Source organism: Sinocyclocheilus rhinocerous, unplaced genomic scaffold, assembly GCF_001515625.1.
Source record: "Sinocyclocheilus rhinocerous isolate Xijiao unplaced genomic scaffold, SAMN03320098_v1.1 scaffold1295, whole genome shotgun sequence".
NCBI lineage: Eukaryota > Metazoa > Chordata > Actinopteri > Cypriniformes > Cyprinidae > Sinocyclocheilus > Sinocyclocheilus rhinocerous.
The window spans coordinates 1,439,755-1,462,755 of NW_015660499.1; the positions used below are offsets into that span (position 1 = coordinate 1,439,755).

At 36.2% G+C, this 23,001-nt stretch overlaps 1 protein-coding gene across 1 annotated transcript in view; it reads left to right on the top strand.

Annotated features, from left to right (window-relative positions):
* Positions 1–281: 281 nt before the first annotated feature.
* Positions 282–23,001, top strand: part of LOC107725145 (tenascin-like) — a 99,609-nt gene continuing 76,889 nt past the window's right edge. Inside the window, 2 exon segments of the mRNA XM_016534307.1 lie at positions 282–311; positions 433–576. The gene's annotated coding sequence lies outside the window, so the exon portion shown is untranslated.

Here is a 23,001-nt window from a genome sequence, read left to right on the forward strand (position 1 = left end):
GTTAAAGCAGTGCATCTCTTTTGCTGTTGCATTGGATTTTAACAAAACCCTATGTAATTAGATTAATGAATGTGAATTGTAACTCAAATTATTTGTCTTTCTGAACTGAAGATTTGAAGAATATTTACATTTCACCTGTCAGACAATAAAATGGAAAATTCCCATAGACTTAAATTGAAGGATGGACCCAAGACCAGAATATCAGATGCCTGTTTTAACAAGCACAAGTAATTATATTCTACTTTCTTACTCTTTTCTGTATTCCTGAGGAAGGATGTGACCATTCAACCTGTGAAGATGGAGATGGAGAGGTATGTCATTAGTATATTGAGCTTGATGTAACTGTAATCATGATCAGTATTGTACATCCTGTCATTCAGCTCTCTGACCTCTTTCGATTGGCTGATTACTCTGTATTAATATTGATTGCAGGCCCATCCAATATCTGTATCAGGCTGACATTGAGCCGTCCACACTGAGCACTAGTGTACGTTAAACTCAGGCTTCGGTCTCTTGAAGAATGGATGGTTGTCCTTTGAATCTGTTTGTGAGCTGATCATCCGGACACACAAATCAGTAAGCGTTGTTTGTAAACTTTTCCGTTACCGATGCTTTTACTGTATATATACAAATGTGAAGTAGCCTGATGACAACAGTGATGCAGAGCATGCAGATATATCTCATCACGTAAAGCTTTAGGAATTCACATTAGACACCTGTATTTGCGTTTTCTGTCCTGAATGCTGAAGTCAATAACCTTGCTGAACATGATTAGCAGACAGATTATACATTTATCATATTATTGTGTAGATTTTTTTTTTAAAGTGCCAAACTGGTTGTAATTTAGGTTAATACTACCATTTTTCCCTGGACCTTGAAATTGTGCTACTGTACCTTTAAGTAATTAATATGCAAGCAACCTTTTTGCATGCAAAATGAGTAACAGCACTAAATTAGGGGATAAATTAGGACCTGGCAGTGGCTGATAAAAGTTTTTCAACACTAAACTGATGTTTGAATGGGGCCGATTTGACTGTTCTCAGAAAGTAGAAGTTCAGAACGAGTTCTTTTTGCATTTTAGTTAAAAAAAATGGTGGTTTTGAAATTTCAATTTGCTTTCATAGTATGAACGTGATTTCTTACGATATGAGCCTTTTTAAAGTAACAGGTTCTTTAATATTTCTTTGCAGCACTTCAACAAAGAGAATTGTATCCCATTTCTTATGTAAAACCTTTTCACACTTTGCAGTGTTCTTGGGTTGCTATGGTTATAACAATAAGACTTAAAAATAGCTATTAGAGAATATTCTATATAGGTTCTCTTTAGGTTGTTACAAAAAAAAACTACCTGCAACATTCTGGGAATGTTAGTTTATGTTATAAAAATAAAACCTGAAAATATCTATTAGAGGTATTAGAGGTTCTCACAGAAACCTCTCTGCAATGTTCTTGGAAGGTTAGTTTGTTTAAAAATATAAAACCTACAAATAACCATTAGAGAACGTTCTGTGTGGGTTCTTTTTAGGTTCTCACAAAACCTCCCTTCTGTGTTCTGGGATGGTTAGTTTGTTTATAAATACATAGAAATAAAAAAATAACCATTAGTGAATGTTGTGTATACTGTAGGTTCTCCTCAGTTTGTAACAAAAAAGCCTCTCTGCAATTTTCTTGGAAGGTTAAGTCTCAAGTTTCAATTTATTTATAAAGCACAATTAAAAACAACTACAGTTGACCAATGTGCTGTACAATGTTGTAAAAGACTTATAAAACATGTATACAAACCAAGCAAACATCAGACAACAAACAACATCACAAGTCATATATTTTAATTTTGACTTTGAAACAGTTAACAAACTCTGGCTGGCAGACCTAAGAGTTCTTTTCGGATGATATTCACACAACAGGTCGGAGAGGTAAGGGGGAGCGAGGCCATTTAAACATTTAAAAACAAGCAAAAGCACTTTAAAAGCAATTCTAAAGCATACTGGGAGCCAATGTAAAGACATTAACACAGGAGTAATATGTTCGTATTTACGAACACCGGTTAAAAGACGTGCAGCCGCATTTTGGACCATTTGTAATCTAGATATTGAATAACTGTTTATTCCCAGTTACAGGGAATTACAATAATCAATTCTAGAATAAATAAAAGCATGAATTGCAGTTTCAAAGTGCTTAAAAGAAAGGAAGGTCTTCACTTTAGCCAACGTTCTTAATTGGTAAAAACTTGATTTGACAACTAAATGTATTTGTTAATCAAATTTAAGTGCACTATCGAAAAAGACGCCCAAGTTTGTTTTTTTTTACAGCTGATTTAACTGAAGATGATAAAACACCAGAATTTACATGAGAAATGTTTGGGACTTCAGAAGAGCCAAACACAATGCTCTCTGTTTTACTCTCATTTAGATTTTAAAAAATTTTCAAAGACATCCAGGCTTTGACATCGGAAAGACAGGCACAGAGGGAGTCTACACCATTTTTATGCTTCAGCGGCAAATAAAGTTGAGTATATAATAGAAGCCATGCTTTTCAAAAATAGAGGCTAAAGGAAGCATATATAAAGAAAACAATAAAGGGACCAAAATAGAGCCTTGGGGGACCCCACAAGTCAGGGGGACCTCCCCAGAAAAATATCGTCCAATACTGATTGAGAAGCTTCTATTTTTAAGATATGACTGAAACCAACTTAATGCAGTTCCTCTGATGCCCACAATTTGTTTATGGTTAGTTTATGGTTATAAAACTAAAACCTAAAAATAACCATTAGAGAACATTCTGTAGGTTCTCTTTAGGTTGTCACACAAACAATAAAAGACAATAAAAACCTAAAACAATAAATCCTAAAAAAAATAAAAAAAATAAAAAACCTTTAGAGAATGTTCTGTAAATATCTGCAATGTTCTAGAATGGTTCATTTTTTGTTACAAAAACATAGAGAACATTATTTTAGTGTTATTAAAAAAGAAGAAGCATGTAATATGCTAACATTATAGAGGAACGTTCTGTGTTTGCTTGGATAGTCCTTTTGATTATTGGAAAGTTCTTGACTTTACATTATAGATTCTTCTGATCTGCATATTGGTCCTATTCATTGTCCTAGAAGTGAAGCCCCTTTGTGTTATGTTATGCACCGACTTATGCTTAATACTTAGTGTTTTGTTTGATATGCTTGCTTTATTTTTGATAATACATGCAAAAGTGTGAAAAATTAAATGTTTGCTTATGTTATCATAAAAAAATATGCATGCTGCCTGACATGGATCTAGGTTGTTGTAGGTGGTTGCTAGAGTCCTACACCCTCAAGTCTCTGATATTCTGTTTTCTAGATATGGCACACACTTAGAGGTATAATTTATAGCAAAAGCAAACCTTAATACTTACAGTTGGCAAGCATTTGGCGAGGATATCATGAGTTTGAGTCTGGTTTGAAAGGATGCTGGAGGCAGTGAGGAGACACCAGCTGGTTCTTGTGTTGGATCTGGTCATCCAAATGGCTTCTGTCTTCCTGTTAATCTGTTGTTGTTGTTTCTGTTTGGGATAATTTATGTTCACTTGTGTTCAGGGAGATGGAGCGAGACATATCTTGTGATAGTTTCCTCTTAGGATATTTATATAGACTTTCTGATGTTTCTTACATGTTCTTGTAACTTGCCTGCATTTAACAGATGCTTAAACTACGCAACCTGAGAAGAAGAGTCAGTAATATAATTTCCACCCTTTAAACTACTGTATTATGGTCTTGGAAGAGTTGAGAAAGTCATTTTCCTTCTATCTTTTTCTCAAACCAAAGCTCTTCTCAGAGGTTTATTCGAGTGGGCGATTTAGCAGACGATGACTTGAGTTTTGCTGCTCACAGGATGGTGATGTCCTTCCACTTCAATTGCAGTCATAATGTGCCGTAGACTTTTGGCATGGTCTGCACGCCTGCAAGGGAAAATTACTAATGACTAATGTATTTGATTCTGTGCCATTCACCACAGTCTTATGCATTAGAAAGTGATGGTGCAGTTGTCGTGGAGATATAGACATGTTTTGGTGTAGCGCTAGTATAGAGACGTTCCACACTGAAGTTAATGGCACTAGTTAGTCAAATACAGTCATTGCAACCTTTCGGTGTTCATAAATGTTCATGTTAAAATGGCTGTTTAAGAGCAGATCATCATTAAAGCTGAACTACAGTGACCTGAGGTGACAATACAATGTATGACTTTCTCACTTTAACCCTATAAAACCTACTGTACCATATTTGATGCACAAATTTCTAAGGCCTCTAAATTATCAACATGACCAAAACTTTGCTGAAAAACCTGTTCTACATAATCTACTACTGTACATGTTGTCTGATTGATAGCTTATAGTTTTTTTAGCAAATAAAAGGCATTTTAGTATAATTGTAAAAACGTCCACCTTACCTTCACACTTCATGTGCCATTTTGCTGTGAATTCTTTACGGAAGTAAACATTAGTATGACTTTTATATTGTTAATAATATTTCAAGATGACTGGACTGATGCATCTTATGTTTACATGATTATCTATATTTCATTCTTAGAAAATTCCTGTTCAAATGCGAGTATCAAATATGATCATCTGGCTTTTAATGAACGTTTATTTGTTCATCTCTCAATCATCATTGTATTGCATTGCATTATATGTTTTGAATCTACAGAGCTTAGAACTAATCATTTTAATATCATCTTACTAAGACACATTATTGAAGATAAAGAGTGACGACTGATATTTATATGCATTTGACTAGTCTGTTATAAAGATCTCATTGATTTACATTACAAGCTCTCAGAATTCTCAGAATCTTACTTTTTTTGCCATATAAATATCAACATCTGCACCAAATGGCATATTTTTGCTCAGTTTGGGCCTCTGAATAAAGCTGATGTGTTTTTTCTTCCTCGTGTCTGACTCCGTTTTTCTTTGGTTTTCCATCACATGGTGTGGCTAGAAAAGGTACGGTCAATAATGGGATCTGTTGTTGAAGGTCAAAGTGAGATAAGAGACCTAAATAGTAGTAAAAGATTGGAACTTAAGGTCATGACCCCATGGGGGTCAACTCTTCAGCTCAGTTTGACAGTGAAGGTCATAGGTCACTTGGATATATTTATGAATGGCTCTGTGTGATGCTTTTTTAAAAGTCCATAAAAAGTTTTTGGAATTGAAAGGCATTCTGTAGCTCAAACAGTAGAGGATGGTGCTAGCAATGACAAGATCGTGGGTTTGATTCCCAGGGATTGCATGAACTTATGAACTGATCAAATGCATACATTAAATGCAATGTAAGTCACTTTGAATAAAAGCATCTGCCAAATGCATAAACGTGATTGAATTTGTTTCAAATGGTTTCATTTTATTGATGTAAAATTTAATGGCAGGTTAAGTAGATGTTAATTTGAGATGTTAATTTGATTCATTTGGCTGCTTAAATTGAGCTGCAGGTTTCGACTGTCACACCTCTGGTAATGGGAAGGCACACGAAGACGAAGATTAGCTTTTCACTATTTAATAGATCACAGGGTATTCCACAAGTTGTAACACAAATAATATCAGACAACCAAACTGAACAAAGGATAGACCTTATATAGGTGACTTGATGAGGATAGCACAGGTGAGGATGCTTAACTAATAATGAGATAAATGGACTAAAACAGAACAGGAACTCAAACGTGACACCGACACCAAGTTTAATGCTGAATATAACATGCATTTATTTGGGCAGTTTAACATCCTGCCTACAAGTTTAAATTCTGTGTCTCATTTGGAATGTTAATGAGGCATATTTATTAAATGATCTTAGCAAGGGCAATATTTCTTTCAGCTATTAGGGACTAATTAAACGAAACAACTTTTTAATGCAAGAAAGTTAATTTTGGTTTAATAATAGAAATCCTGCAAATGTAAATGCATGTGGCCTGTATATGCGCAAATGCATCAGTGTAAAATTAATATATTGACTTACGGTAGCAGAACAGATGTTGTTTAGACTGAAGCAGCTGCAGACAGTGAGTGTTAACAGACTTTTAGCTTTACAAGCAACGTGCATCTCTTTTGTTAACAAAGGCCTTCAGTGATCTTCCAAAGAAAAGCGCTTGTTCAAATCACGATTACTATTGCTTATACTTAGGGGTGGGGGTTTGTTTAATTCACTCACACTTTGTGTGTGTATTAAACTGTGTTTAAGATCAAGCTTCTTCAAAGAGATTTACATCTTCTGTCAATGTAAATTACATCAGTGCATCACCATGGAAAAAATACAGCCATTAGACCAGGGTTAAAGGAATAGTTACTTTCCCAAAAATGAAAATTAGCTGAAAATTTACTGACAATTTACTCACCCTCAGTCTATTTAAGATGTAGATGATTTTGTTTCTTCATCAGAACAGATTTGGAGAAATGTAGCATTACATCACTTGCTCACCAATGCACCCTCTGCAGTGAATGGGTGCCGTCAGAATGAGAGTACAAACAGCTGATAAAAAAACATTCCAGTCCATCAATTAATGTCTTGTAAGAAACAAATCCACCATTAAAGCATTTAACTTTAAACCATAACTTCTGGCTAAAATACAAGTCCATAATCCATAATAACGCTTCCTCAAGTGAAAATGTCCATCCCTTATTGTCCTCTCACATCAAAATCCACCAATATATTTGTTTTGAACTGTTTTGAATGGTGCTTGATCTTTGCATATTTCTCTCTTGATTCAGATGAGACTTTTGCACTGGAGAAATCAATATTATGTATTATGGACAAGCCGGAAGCAACGGTTTGAAGTTATAAATGTCTTGATGGATTTGTTTCTTCCAAACACACACTTTTTGGCTTCACAAGATGTTAACTGATGGACTGGAGTGGTGTGGATTACTTGTGGATTATTGTGACGTTTTTATCAGCTGTTTGGACTCTCATTCTAACGGCACCCATTCACTGCAGAGGATCCGTTGGTGAGCAAGTGATGCAATGCTAAATTTCTCCAAATCTGATGAAGAAACAAACTCATCTACATCTTGGATGGCCTGATGGAAAGTACATTTTAAGCAAACTTTAGAAGATGTCTAGTTATTTGGAAAACTAGTTTTTAATTATGAAATTTGATTTTTAATTTTGTTTTTTAACTATCTTATTATTTTTAACTGTCCATAAATAGCATTCTATTATATATTCCAAATTATTATGAAAAAAACATTTAATATGTCACCTGTCTTTAGTAGTTTTATGTGTCCATCAAATGGTTTCAATTCACTCAGGAGATTAAATAAATCATCCTACATTGATTGAAAACATTTAATATTTTCCAAATTTGATTGAAATCTCTAAAAAAAATGCTTTAGGTTTGCTGTCAATATGTTCATTTTATGCATACCCGAAAATAACCAAACATATTTGAGCTAGAAACACACTTTGTTTTAAATACTAAAGATATTACAGTAGAAGTGAAACTCTGTGTTTGTAAAATACATTTAATCTCTGTCCATTTGATTATGGGATCAGTAAACTCTGAAGCTTCGTGTCCCTGTTTGATTCATCTCCCTATAAGACAAACAACTCTGAAAACGCAACATCTTTGGCTGGACTTGAGCTGTTTATCAGACAAAAGACATCGCTTTGTATTTAGATTAGACTGTCATTTGCATACCTCTTCACTGAGGAAAGTCTTGACAGAAAACACTGCACTGATGTCAGCATAAATATTTATGAAAACAGAACAGTGATCAATGCGCTGATGTATGAAATGCAATGAAAGCAAACAGCACTAACCCTCCTGTCATGTTCAAAGCATTTTGTTTTGAACTGTTTTTCTGCTTAGTTAATAGGTAAAAGGCCACAGCTACTTATATAGTCAACAACAAATCAAAATTCACCCCATTTTCCACATATAATTTTGAACAAATCAGTTTTTTTGCTGATATAATCCACCCTAAAGTCTCGGTGATATTCTGTTCTCTACAGTATATGCCTCAAGCCCCTCATTTAATGATTATTTGTTCAGGTAAAGTGAACTGCTTGTCTGTTCACTAAAGTAACAGCACACTCTCCTCAATAAGACAAGTGATTTGAGGAATCATTCATGTCTGGAGCACAAAAGGTGTAGGAAAGTTAAGGCTAGGAGGCCATTTGAATCCTTATGAAATTGCAATGATGGAAACAACCACAGGACTTCTAGGATGCATGTGCAAGATGATTCAAATGTGCAGGTGAATGTTTTCTCCAGGATGAGTTTGGCAGGTTGGTAGGAATTAATCGTTTTGCTGCTCTATTAATCTCGCTCTGTTTCTGGAAACTTACTGCTGGCAAGAGAAAGCTCTGTTTTGCTTTGCTTCTGGATGTGCTACAATCAATCCCGACCTTTTCCAGCATGTCCAAAAAAAGCAATTACATAAAAAATCACACGAGTCAGAAATGATGACATGTGAATGACTATGAATCTTTATGAAAACACATAGTCCCAACTAGCCTAACAGAGTCATATGAATACTGAACGATATTGCTGATTTGTTAAGTGTTTGTCATTTCCCAGGATGCATTTCAGAAAGAGTAAATGATATATATAATATAATGATATTTTGCTGTTTTCTGAGTTAATTTATGCTGTTTTGTCACCAGTGTTTCTATATTGAGAAACACCAGTGTTTCACCAGTTATTCTATATTGACGTTAAGAGCTCATCCTAATTATGAATTTAAAGATGAATGTTTGGTGATTGTCAATGTTGTTGATGTTTATGTGATTAGTTCTATATACAAATGCTGCACATACTATCTTTGCAATGCAAGATGTGAAGAATACCGAGATTTCTTCAGGTCATATAAAACTTTATGTAAAAAACTTTTTTTTGTTGCTAATTTATAATTTACTGAATCTAAATCTGTTTTGTGTTTGTTTTCTACGGTGGCCGAGAAGTGCAAAGCAAATCACAATTCTGAAAACAAAATAACAAGTTACAAACGCAAATGCAAGTCTAAAAAACAAAATAACAATTCAGAAAACACAACAACAATTCAGAAAACATTATAACAAGTCAGAAAACACAAAGACAGCGCCATTGGTTTGGGATTACTCACAACTGACTGGAGGAGACATCTGTCAATCAACGTATACATGGAAGAACCAGCCGAAGAACAGCAGAGTCGTGGTAGAAAGTTCGGAGATGGCCTGATTTGTCGTTGTGTTTTCTGACTTGTTAATTTGTTTCGGATTTGTCGTCGTGTTTTCTGACTTGTTATTTTGTTTTCGAATTTGTCATTGTGTTTTCTGACTTGTTATAATGTTTTCTGAATTGTTGTTGTGCTTTCTGAATTGTTATTTTGTTTTTTAGACTTGCATTTGCGTTTGTAATTTGTTATTTTGTTTTCAGAATTGTGATTTGCTTTGCACTTCTCGGCCACCGTAGTTTTCATTCTGGACAAATTACAAATGGCTAAACAAAGTGATGTTACTATGAGTTATTAAGAATATTGCTGTTGAGATACAGTCACAATGCCTGCTTTGTTGGTTAGATCTTATTGCCGGAGACTGAATTAACAAAGAGGTAATGGAAAGACAAAAAATGGTGCAGTCGCCATGGTACTGCATGCAAATTACCTGATAAAAAAATAGTATCATAGGTTATGCTGTAAACTGGCATGCCTTACATACATTGCTTATGAAAACGGAGAGAGAACTGACATGAACTGGCTATTTAATAATTTATTACTTATTTGCTATCTCTTCTGTTATACAAGCTGAGGATACAAGCGTGTGTGTTTTATATATATATATATATATATATATAAATGTGTGTGTGTGTGTAAAGTAAAAAGTAAAAGTCGATAAAAGTCTTTATATATATATATACAGTGTGTATATATATATATATACCTATATATACACCACACACACACACAACGTCCCAGGTTGCGTATGTAACCATGGTTCCCAGAGGGAACGAGACGCTGTGTCGGAAAACGCTTTGGAATATTAGCTTCTGATAAGTTGAAGCAAGTCGCTCACAGGGATGCAGGAAGAATGGCAAGGAGACACAGCGTCTTGTTCCCTCGTTATGGTTACATACATAACCTGGGACGTTCCCCTTCGGGAACTCGTGCTTTGGGAACGAGAATGCCCACGCCCCCATACTGACAAATGTCTGTCTAGTGTGAAATCATAACGAGCACAGCTAAGACAGATGCACCTGAGAGTCTGGAGTGGTACCATACTTCTCCTGGCCTCACAGAACAAAATAAACATGTACCAACGGGTTTCGCCCCCAATGACTGACCACCCAAAGGGTCGTGGTAAGCAGCTATGGCCGCCACGAACACTCTAAAGGCGGAGGTGGTCAAACCTGCGGAGAATCATTCCTGCAGGAACTCCAGAACTGAACCAAACGGGCAGTTAACTGGGACCATCTGATGATTTCCGCACAATGACGTGAACACAATCCACTTCAAGGAGTACAGTTTCCTTGTGGAGGGAGCTCTGGACTGGAGTATGGTCTCAACAACCTCAGTTGATGGTAAGCAGCTATGGCCGCCACAAACACTCTAAATGTGGAGGGGTCAAACCTGCGGAGAATCGTTCCTGCAGGAACTCCAGAACTGAACCAACCGTGCAGTTAACTGGGAAGGCGTACAGACGAAGCCTCGGCCACGTCTGTACCATGGCATCCAGCCCAAGAGGGGGATGTGTGAGAGAGAACCACAGGGGACATTGTGAGGTCTCTCGAGACGCAAACAAGTGGGAGAAAGTGTTTCAGAGCCTGAAACACGGCCAGCATCTCCAGGCAATTCATGTGCCACGTGAGATGGTGACCTCCCCATAGACCCTGGGTGGAGCAGCCACTCATGACCGTCGTTAGCATGTGCGACAACAAGGAGCCCCCAGCACTGGGCCTTGTGACAGGGAACCAAGGTTTCCTCCACATGTCTAAGGCACGTAAGCATCGCCGTGTGACCCTGATCATGCAAAGTGGGTTGCCCCTCGGGGAGAACCCTCTGGTCCTGAGCCACCACTGCAAGGGTCTCATGTACAGCAGGCCAAAAGGTATCACGTTGGACGCAGCTGCCATCAGACCGAACAGTCTCTGAAACTGTCTGACATTGAGTGACTAGCATTCTCTCACTCTCTTCACGGCTGTGAGGATCGACTCGATCAGAGCAGGAGACATACGCGCCTGCAACGTGGTCGAATCCCACACCACACACAGATAAGTGGTTCTCTGTAGTGGAGAAAGCACACTTTTCTTTGCGTTTAGATTTAACCCCAACTCTTTCATGTGAGCGAGAACGTCATCTCGATGCCGAACCGCCATCTGCTCTGATTGAGCTGGTGTCAACCAATCGTCGATGTAGTTGAGTATGCAGATGCCCTGGAATCGCAGAGGAGCCAGAGCAGCATCCACACACTTGGTGAAAGTGCAGGGTGAGAGCTCCAGACCGAACGGAAGAACCCGATATTGGTACGCTTTGCCCCCGAAAGCAAACCTCAGGAACTTCCTGTGTTGAGGAAGGACAGATATGTGGAAGTAGGCATCTTTCAGATCTATCGTCACAAACCAGTCCTCAGACCTGATTTGAGACACGACCTGTTTGATCGTGAGCATTTTGAACTTGAGTCTCATGACTGAGCGGTTCAGAAAACGCAGATCTAGAATCGGAAGTAACCCCCCATCCTTCTTCAGAACGATGAAGTACCAGCTGTAGAACCCAGACTCTCTGTCAAGAGGAGGTGCCACCTCGATGGCCTCCTTCCTCAAGAAAGTGTCTATGTCTTGTTCCATGACCAGAGCCTGCTCAGGGCCCACCAGAGTGGGAAACACCCCGTTGAATAGAGGCGGACGAGACCCGAACTGAATCTTGTAGCCTCTTTCTATAGTGTGCAGGACCCAATGAGACACATTTGGCAGAAGCTTCCACCCTGCCAGATGATCTACTAAGGGGACCAGTCTCTCAAGACTGGCCTCTGGTGTATTTAGAGTGGCTAGCTCGGTGCCCTGAAGTGGAGGACTGGCAGGAAACGGTCGATCTAGCTTCTCTAAAGACCTCCTTGGAGGTAGCGAGCCTCTCAGGACCGCTACGTTTCCGGGCGGATGCTGAGAGATGTGCTCGCTGGAGACCACTCTGTCCTGAAGCACCGGGGGTGGCAGGGTTGACAGACTGATATCCTGAGGGCACTGAGGAGAGACGGGCACCGTATGATGAGGTGTACACCACTCATCCCCAGAGGGGCCCGCCCTCAGAAGTCTTGGGCCATAGGCGTCAGGTCCTTTAAGTCGAAGACTATCTAGCGAGAATGATGGTCCGCAGATCCGCCTTCTGCTTAGAAGCCTTCGGCTTGAGGAGCTGGAACACAGCTGTCACTGCTCCCGTCCAGCATTGGAAAATGTCGGGGCCTTAGGGGTGATGCTGCACTGGGAACAGATAGCTCGCAAGCGTCTGTCCTTGGCAACGCGTGAGCCACTCGATTCTACATTGCATAAAACTTTCCCCCACGAGAGCTGACTGTGTGTGCTCCGCTCCAAAACAAACCACACATAAATACCGTGCATCCCCACCCCTTATTATAGCGAGGGCAGGGAGAAACAAGTGATCTAAAATGCAGTATGCTTTTCATATGCAAAAGATTGAGATGCCGAGTCCTCAATCTCATCACAATAATGCTAACACCATCAACCTCCTCGGAGGAAGATAGCTGCAGCGTAAACTCACTCAAAGTGGGAAGAGACCACGGGCTTCCGAACCTTGAGAGAGAGCACTAGATTCAAATGCAATCCCCGCGATCCCAATCGCCACCGTGCCTCAGCAACAGCAGGACAGGAACCGCAAAGACCGCAAACACGGACACACTCCTTGAAGTGTGCCCGGCGGGAGCACGATGCACAATCAGCTCCATGGAGAGCTGACTCTGCATGCTCTGCTCCCGAACAAACAACACAACGACCGTGTGCATTCACACCTGGAAAGTTTAGCGCGGGCAGAGAAGAACACACGGTCTAAAGTGCTGTCTGTAGCTCGCCATATAGAAGTGATTGTGCACGGTTAATACAAACAACAGTAAATAAGACTGACACATTTCATGCTTGCTGAAAACACAGACGCTAACGTTGCTTGTTTCGGATGCGCTTTTAAGCTCTCTGGTCTCTACGTCACCCCGCCCGTGACGTTTTGCCATTCCGTTGGACTGATTTCACATGTGATTCAGAGCGTGGGCACACAGGGGCGTTCCCAAAGCGTTTCCAACGCAGTGTGAGTTCCCAAAGGGGAAGCAAGTTTACATCACACAATTGCGAGATAACATTTTTTCTCATAATTATGAGAAAAGAAGAAGTCAGAATTATGAGATATAAACTCAGAATTGCAAGAAAAAAAGTCAGAATTGTGAGAGTTTTTTTATCCCATGGTGGAAACAAGCTTTCTTAATGTTGACAAACTCGGTGTCAAAAGTACTGACTGTAAGTACTGGCCACTTCCCTGACTTTATTTTATTTTACTTATGTTTGCAGACACAGGTGTGATTTCTCATGACATTTTTTCTGTTATATTCAGGAATATTTATGCATATGGTTCCAAAGAAAACCCTTAAGTCATTTTTGTATGTATTTAAATTTATTTTAAATGAGTGGATTGTTGGCTGCTTGTATTTGGAAGCCCCAGTGTTCGCTTTAGTCCACGGGCCACTGCTAGTTCCATTTAGGGTAGCATGACAGACAAATCTCTAAGCCCGCTGTCATCAGGGAATGACACAGAATGAATAGCCCTCTTACTGTAGCACGTAAACCAGATGCTTCAGATGACTGAGTATTATATCCTTGTATGACGAAAAGGAGCATTGGAAGCACAGCAGTATCTATGACAATAATAATATTGTACGCAGCTCATCAGGGGCCTTTCGGGAACCGGGGATATTTCGGTGGAAAAAAGACTCCTCACGGCCCTTGTGTGTCGTTCTCAGTTATGCAATCTGACCCTCACGCCTTCAAGAAACTTCAGCGCTGTCTTTGGAGGAGATGTCCTAGGACTAGCCGTTCATTTCCATTGAATGTCAAGCATCCAAATAATGACTCAGACCTGCAGCCAAAAAAAAATATGTAAAAAGCTGCCATTGAGCGTTTGGCTGTTTGGCTCGGACGTTCCACAATCGGAAACCGCTCACATCTGTTTTTCCTGCTAGTATCATTAAATGACCCCAAAAAAATAATTCAGCACAATATTTAAAAGGCTGGAAGAAGTTTTAGTATGGACATTACTGAAATACATAACCACATATCAATCATCAATGGATTCAGTGGTACTTTTTCTTTGTGTTGTCCTTTCCATTTGGATAGGAGGTTTGTATGGATTAAAACTGCTTTTTAAATACTTTATTTAATTATTTATCTGTATTTTCACAAGAAATTGTATCTGTAATTACTGTCTTTCATGGTTATTACATTTTTGTAACTTAAAGAAACTGTAACTGAAATAAGTTAAAATATTTGAAAAATACATAAAAATCCTGTTTTCATTAAGTTTAACTTGATGTACAAACATAACAAACTGAAATAAACATGAATCAAAACAAAACAGTATAGACATATTTTGGGGAGGGAAAGTAATAAACTAATAAAACGAGAAAAAATACTGAACAAAATTACTAAAATTTGTAAATTAATATTAAAAAAATATATATTTATATTATTTTCAATTAGTTTAACTTGATGTACTAAACTAAAACTGAAATAAACATGAATAAAAACATTGATAAAGCTAATGAGGAAGAATAGAGAACAAAATTACTTAAAGGGGTCATAAGTGTGTGTATTAAATGTATTTTTTTTCCTGTGATGCAAAGCTGAATTTTCAGCATCATTACTCCAGTCTTCAGTGTCACATGATCTTTTAGAAATCTAAAATACTTTTTTTCATTATTCCTTGATCAATAGAAAGTTCAAAAGATCAGCACCAAAATATAAATGTTTTGTAACATTAAAATGTCTTTACTGTCACATTAATTTACTACAGCATTACTGCTGAATAAAAGTATTAATAAAAAAAAAAAACTATCTGACCCCAACTTTTGATATGTGTTATAGTGTGACACAAAAAAAAAGACAAAAAATACAAATTCAGAAAATAACTAAATTAAGATTTCAAAATTAATAAAACTAAAATTAAATAATAACAGAAAATACAAAAATAATACTTAATTCTAAATTAATAAAAAGAAGTTAAAAAAATAGTATATCAATAATACTATTTTTTATATAATTTATATAATTTAAATGTAGTTGTTATTTTTGAAATATACATTTATTTTAGCATTTTTGTTGTGTATTTTTGTCATTTTTATTAGTTTTGTCATTCGTTTTGTCATTCATATCAATATATTAAATTGAAAAATTTAAAAAATCTAAATATGAACAAAAAAACTAGTAAAAATAATATCTCAATTATACAAATATATACTGTAAATAGAGAGAGAGAGAGGGAAAGAGAGAGAGCATAATTAATATAAAATGTAGCCTTTTGACATTGACATTGCCAGCCGAAATAGTTGAATAGTATAAAATTACTCATAGTTTAATATAAGATCACAGTCAATCTCTACCCATCTCTGTTAGATCCAGTGTTTAAATCGAGTTTGGGAACCACAGGTGTTTCTTGTCTAACTATCCACACCTTTAACCAAATTTATTTATTTATTCTTAATCTTCTGAGTAATGGGTTTTCTAGGGAAGGATGGGTTATTTAGTTTGACTTCTGTCAAAGTGCATCCATGATTCATCCATCCAAAATCACATCCCTGTGAAATACATATGGCTTTCATGAATCTTTCCAGTCACGCTCATGTTTTTGTAATGTGTGAAGAGCTCAGTGGACTCTTGCTCACTCTCAATTGTCCTGTTTAAATTTTTCAGCAGTCAAGGCTGCAGTCTTTTGCGTAACCTTGCTTTGACCTTGTATAATTTATCACTGTATGGTGCCTTCTCTCCATAAGCCCCTTTCAAAGCACGTCTCTCCATGGAGAAAACACACAAAAACATCATAAATAAGTCATATTGTATATATCTCTGTGTTTTTATGATGTATCAACAAAGCAAGGCGTGCAATTCATATGATACATGACACACTTCATGTACTATGTATTGGATGTAATTTTGCATGGAGGACCTTCATCCCATTGAAAAAAATCGGGCATTTATTGAATATCTCAGTTGTTACTCTTAGACTGCAATGAGATCAGATGGAGAGCAAATGGCAAACGGACATTTTTTTAAATAATCTCACTATGCCTAAAACTGTGCTCAGGTTTGATACAGCCTAAAAATTCAGAAATCTCAGTATATATTTCTCATCAAAGTCTAAATGAATGACCCCACACCTTCACCTCAGCTTTATTCTCTTACTGTATGTCAACTTTTGACTCATTTGTGTCTGTTTTTAGGTGAAACATCTGAGATGCAAGAGACTTAATTGAAATATTTTAAAGATCTCATTCGTGATTTATTTTAGTTTAGTTAAGTTTATAATTTTTTGCGAAATGGTGCTCAAGTGTTGTTCTTCATAGCTCCAGAAGACTTAATGAAGTTTTCATATTAAAGAATCAACATTGTCTTATAGTTTTCAACATTGTCTTATAGTTATCAACATTGTCAACACTGTCAATAGTTGATGTATACTAGGAGTATAGCTTAATAAAAATCAATGAAGAACTGCTCAGATTAACTGCTTTCGGAAAAATTTGACGAGAAATTGAGTTCATATTGAGATCGATGGTTTTGATTGCTGACTTTGTATCTTGGCAAATCTGAGCACGGTTTGAGACATTATTGAGATATTTTCTGAAACTATAATTGTGTGAGATAACTGGGTATTTTTCTTTTAAGAACGACTGATAATCAAAAGACTTTGCCGTTTGTGAGTTATTCGTGAGAAACAAGCAGAACTCATTTCTACGTAAACCGTAAACACATAAAGTGTTTCTCGTGTTGAATCGAATGCAACAATTTACACATGAATAGTTTTATGAGCGATTTACACAAATTCATTCTGCTCGTTTTTCATGAATGAGGCACTTTGCCATCTAGGAAGAAAAAAAATCTATATATTAAGGAGATCTAATGGCCGATTTTTCTTTCCAATGGGCTTGAAACCATCTGCTCATGACAACAGACACACTTGGTGGTTTTAAATGTTTCTCAATTATGCAGACAACATTTGTGGATCTGGGTGTTTTTAAGCCTGGTTCACTGACTCAGACCTCCATCTCAGGCCAGCGAGCATCAGAGGGTGTGTTTGGATCCGTCTCTCTCCATCAGAAGGTACCGTGGCTGTTCATGTTTATGTTGAGCGTGACAGATCTGCTGTATGTCTGAGGAGTGATGTTTGTTAAATCTCTAGCAGTCTTCAGTGACTCTTTGTCTCACTTAGGACTTTATTATAATCAACAGACACATTTTATGTGCTTTTAATGGCAAAATAAGCTATTTCACACTGGATTCTTGATTCTTGAATAATATTTTTGTACCTGCTGACTTGGTATACGAGCATGTGGTGACATTTACATCATTCTCCATCATAACCTTTTTGGTTACACTGTTGAAAGACATACAGACTTATATCTCTGCCACTATCTCTGCCACTTATAAAGCCTCGTTTAAATTAGTTAAACCAAATGATACACGTATTGTAAATCAGGTTGTGAAGAATCTACGATATGTTCTATTGTGAACTTCACCTGAGTGGTTCACTGTAAAAAAAAATTCAGTAAAATTTACGGTAAAAAACCGGCAGCTGTGGTTGCCGGAATTTTACCGTAAAAAATATGGTAGCAACATTTTAGGTTTTACGGTTTTAACTTAAATTTACAGTTAAATACCATAATTTCATTAACTGATATAATGTTAATATACCAACCTGTTGAAGTACTGAAATCTGTTTTGTAACTTTTTTAATACACTGATAACCACCAAATGCAGGTGGTGATGAGAAAGTCACACGATGAACCAAAGCCTATCACAAGCAGCTTTGAAATAATAACATAATATAGAAAGTGCACAGTGTCATTCACACAAACACTAAACACCATCATGGTAACACACATGAAACTGAAATCATGCAATAAACATTCATTTAACATTAGGTGTAACATACAACCCTAATATGCAAAACTGATAAGAAAAAACTAAGAAGAAACAAAAAACATCAAACTTGAAATGTAATGCAGGGAATTCTGGGAATGCCAATTTACGGTTATTCACTGTAAATTATACGGTCTACCAAACTACCGTAAAATTAATGTCCAATACATGTAATGTCCAATACAGTTTTTCACCGTATATAGTAGGAGAATTTACCGTTAACCATTTAACAGGATTTTACTGTAGCATTTTTACAGTCTTTTACCGTTAAATTCACAGTCATTTTTTACAGAGTTGAGTTTTTTAAAAAAGAGTAACTTAAAGTCAACATGAAGTCGGAATCAACACTATTCTTAATACACGTTTCAGGTCTTATTGTGAATGATTCACGCATCAGTGCATTGAATGCATATTTTACATAATCTTCCATCCAAATGTAATTATTTGCTCAGCCTCTCAAATGACTTTCATTTTCAGCTGCTGATTCCTTGGGAAATTAATGTTAGCAAAGATCTGAATAGATGATTAGTTGCCATTTTAGGCTGTTGTTGTAGGTCATGTAGCCTTTCTAAAATTTTGCCAGTAGTTTTACTGCTATTTAAATGATGGATGGACAGATAAGTTTGTGGTCAAAATTATTTTTTATTTAGCAAGAACACATTATATTGATTCAAAGTGACAATAAAGACTTTTACATTTTTATAAAAAAAAAAATAGAATAAAATAATAATAAATTAAATTCAAAATTAAATACTTTTTTGTCCAGTTTCTCAGAAAACTACGGAGCCCCGCACATGGCATGCAGGAAAAAAATAGTAGGCAAAATCGTGCGCACGATTTACTATTTCGTTCCCTCGATTTATAAATTGTGCGCACAATTTACTAATTCGTTCCCTCGATTTTCTAAATCGTGCACACGATTTATAAATCGAGAGAATGAATCAGCAAATTGTGCGCACGATTTAGCAAATCGAGGGAACGAATTAGCAAATCGAGGGAGCTAAATAGTAATTGTGTGCACGTTTTAGTACATCAAGGGAATGAATTAGTAAATCGTGCGCATGATTTTTTTTTTTTTCTTGCATGTCATGTGCGGGGCTCCGTAGAAAACAAAACTTAATTTCTTAATTTTTCTGAGGAAGATATTGATTTTGCATTTTAATGGGGGTCATCGGATGCCAAATTCACTTTTACATGTTGTTTGAACATACATGTGTGTTGGCAGTGTTTGTACACATCCACCCTGATAAAAATCCACTCAGTGTTTTGTTTTTTTTAATCTCTATAAATAATATCCCCTTTCTCAAATCAATCCGTTGTCAGCTTCTTGGCTATGTGATGTCACACAGACCCAGGCCCCTCCCACGATTGTTGATTGACACTAGCATTCGCGGCTGAAGTTTACAGTCTGCTCGTCACTCCACGGAAGAGAGGGGTGGGGTGAGCAGAGCTCATTAGCATTTAAAGATATGCAGCGAAATGGGTGGCTGTTTTTACACTACCATTGAGCAGTTTTAACCAAAGTATGTTATCGACTTTTCATTAAGACCCTAAAGAATCATATCAACTTGTGGAAAATGAGCATCCGATGACCCCTTTAATGCATGCAACATTTAATTCCATGACTTGATTTAATAGCTTTTAAAGGCCTTAAATTGTGGAAGGGTGATTTAAGTCTTTTTTAAGACATGCATAAACCCTGAAGAATGCATTACATTGATCAAAAGTGACATTTATAATGTTACAAAAGATTTACATTTCAAATAAATGCTTTCCATTCATAAAAAAAGTGTTTTCAACATTGATAATAATCAGAAATGTTTCTTGAACAGCAAATCAGCATAATGATTTCTGAAAGAGCATGTGACACTGAAGTAATGATGCTGAAAATTCAGCTTTGATCACAGGAATAAATGATATTTTACAATAAATTCAGATAGAAAACATTTATTTTAAATGGTAATAATATTTCACGATATTAATGTTTTTACTGTTTTTTTTTTTAGCAAACTAATACAGCCTTGGTGACACTTTCATTTTCTCCTGTTACAGTTACATTAAAAATGCTTATAGTCTTGTGTGCCACAAGTTTGAACAGGCTGCTTTCTGTCGTCAGGTTACAGGCTATATTAGTGAAGCACATTTCATTTAGCTTAATTTCCGATCTCTCATCTAACCTATCAATGACCTGCCACGTTCATCTGGAACTCCTCATGTCAGGGTGATTAATGGAAACCGTGTGTCATGTGTGTCCAGATGGGCTCGACAGGTGCTTACTGAACACACGTACTGTTCTGATGTTCTCACTCTGATAAATATTTAGACTGCACCTAACTAGGCATATCTTCTTGCATTTCAGATTAAGCTTTTGTGTTTTTATTTCTGTCATGTGATGTGTTTCCCTAATGAAACAGGAGCAAGTTGTTACGTTTGATGAAGCGTTTTATAATAGCATGCACTGAAATGTGCTTTATTAAGACAAATTTAGTTGACTTTCTTCTTCATGTTGACCTCAGCAGATATTTGTGGTTTTGTGTACATAACACATGTTGTATTGGATTGGTTTTCCCGTGACGGTCTCATTGGAGAATTTCCATATTTATTTTAGCTTCTTTAGAAACGATGATGTCACTTCCAGATGTTCAAGTGCTCCAGCTTTGAAAGGTTAGGAACTGATATGTTGATTATGTTCATGGATTCATGAGAGAGAAACCCAAGTGAGTCTTCATTTTGATATGATATTAATCAGTCGTGTTTGTAGAATGAACTTTATAATGGTTGTGGTGAAGTCTGTGTGATTATAGTCACTATGACATTATGCTGCGATCTTGACTTCAGAAAGTATTTCTGCATCTTAGTTGTGTAGGATCTTGACGGTCTCCGTCCTCATTCCCTTACTGTTGTAGTGTTTTTGATAACACTTTACAATAAGGTTCCATTTGTTAACATGAACAAACAAACACAAATATTAGAAAGCATTTAGTAATATTAGTTAATGTTAATTTTATCATTTTCTACTCATTCTCAATTAATGTTAGTTAGTAGTACATTAACTAATTTTAACTCATGCAACCTTATTGTGTTACTGCACAGTAAGTGTTACTGTATTTATTTATATTTTGATTTAGCTTTTTTAAATTTTGTTTTAATTTTAATTTATTTTTGAGTTTTTGAAATGTTCCCATTTATTAATATTTAATGTATATTTAATATTTATATTTAGCTTTTTATTTAGTTTTTATTTTTATTTATTTTATTTAGCGTTATTTTAATTTTAGTACTTCAACTTATTTCGCTACCAATGAAAAAATAGTATAGAAACAATGAAAAAATAAATAGTATAGAAACAAGTTTCACATTTATTTTATTTAGCGTTATTTTAATTTTAGTACTTCAACTTATTTCGCTACCAATGAAAAAAATAGTATAGAAACAATGAAAAAATAAATAGTATAGAAACAAGTTTCACTCAGAAATTGCTAGTAAATTTCACAATTAATGAACAGCAAGTAACACATTTTGAATTAGAAAGACTGAAATAGTATTTTCTTGTAAAAATACTACAGTAATATTTGTTTTATTTCCAACATAATATTTTGCTTTTTTTATGTTTTTCTTCTAATATTTGTTTTATTTCAGCTTTACTTCAATTACACTTTTTTTTTTAAACAACACCGTTCCAGATCCTTTATGGAAAAGTAAGGTAATGCTGTTGTCATGCAGTTGTGGGCAATTTCGGTTTTATTTGGTGAGACAATGTGATGTAATTGGCAAGCAATGATAACAAACTGAAACAGAACCAATCCAACTCACCCTGTGCACGTTTCTACACAGGCATTCGTGACTTAAAGGGGTCATATGATGCGATTTAAATTTTTCCTTGTATGCAACAAGGGCCTGTATCATGGAGGAAAAAACAAAAAAACATTTATTGACTCATGCTGACCAGTGATCAGTCTCACAAGTGTTTGACATTTTCCACAAACCTCCCATGACTTTTGTTCAAAGCAATTAATGTTCCATGAAATGTAGCTAGTTTTAACAAATTTGTCAGTCAATACACCCCAAAATGGTGATTATGCAGGTAATTTGATATTTATCAGTTTATGGTTCCAAAGTTTGAAAAGGCATTCACGTAAGTAAGACCATAAACATGCATTAATACGAAAAGGCCCATTACACTGGCCTGCATCATATTTGCTGAATGAAATCCAATGTTTGTTTCTTACTAATTTTTAGGTGCTGATTCAAAAAATAGTGCCTGTTTTGATTGAATGTCACACTTTCTCACAAAATGTGATGCATTTTGTAGATTTTTTTTTTTTGACCACAATTTGTAAGGTGAAGAAATCTTGTATTGTCCGTTAATCAGCAGAAAAAAATGTCACAAAGACTCCTGTCTTCCTCTGAGCCAGATTACAAACTGTTTATTCAATTCTCAGCTCATTTTCACATGCATGAATGATTCTGAAGACATGATTTAATGCCTAATCCTGATTTCAAGGTTATAGTTATGACCAGTGACAGAAGAAAATGCAAACATGGCCCAGACGTTTTCCGTTTCATCTGTGGGTGTTTTACTAAATCCTACATCCAAACAGTGACAGAAATTTGCAGATTTTGCTTATTTTCCCCTAGTAAAAAAGTAATATATTTAAAATACATTTATTTCATACTAGGTATAGTTCAAATCTATTAACATATTTACTGACAGATAACTCGAGACATACTGATATAAAAATTATAATTAAACTTTACTTGGCATATTACACTCTAAAAAATGCTGGGTTAAATACAACCCAGTGCTGGGTAAAATAGGGACAAACCCAGCAATTGGGCTGTTTTGACCCAGCGGTTGGGTTAAATGTTTAACCCAACCTTCTGGGTA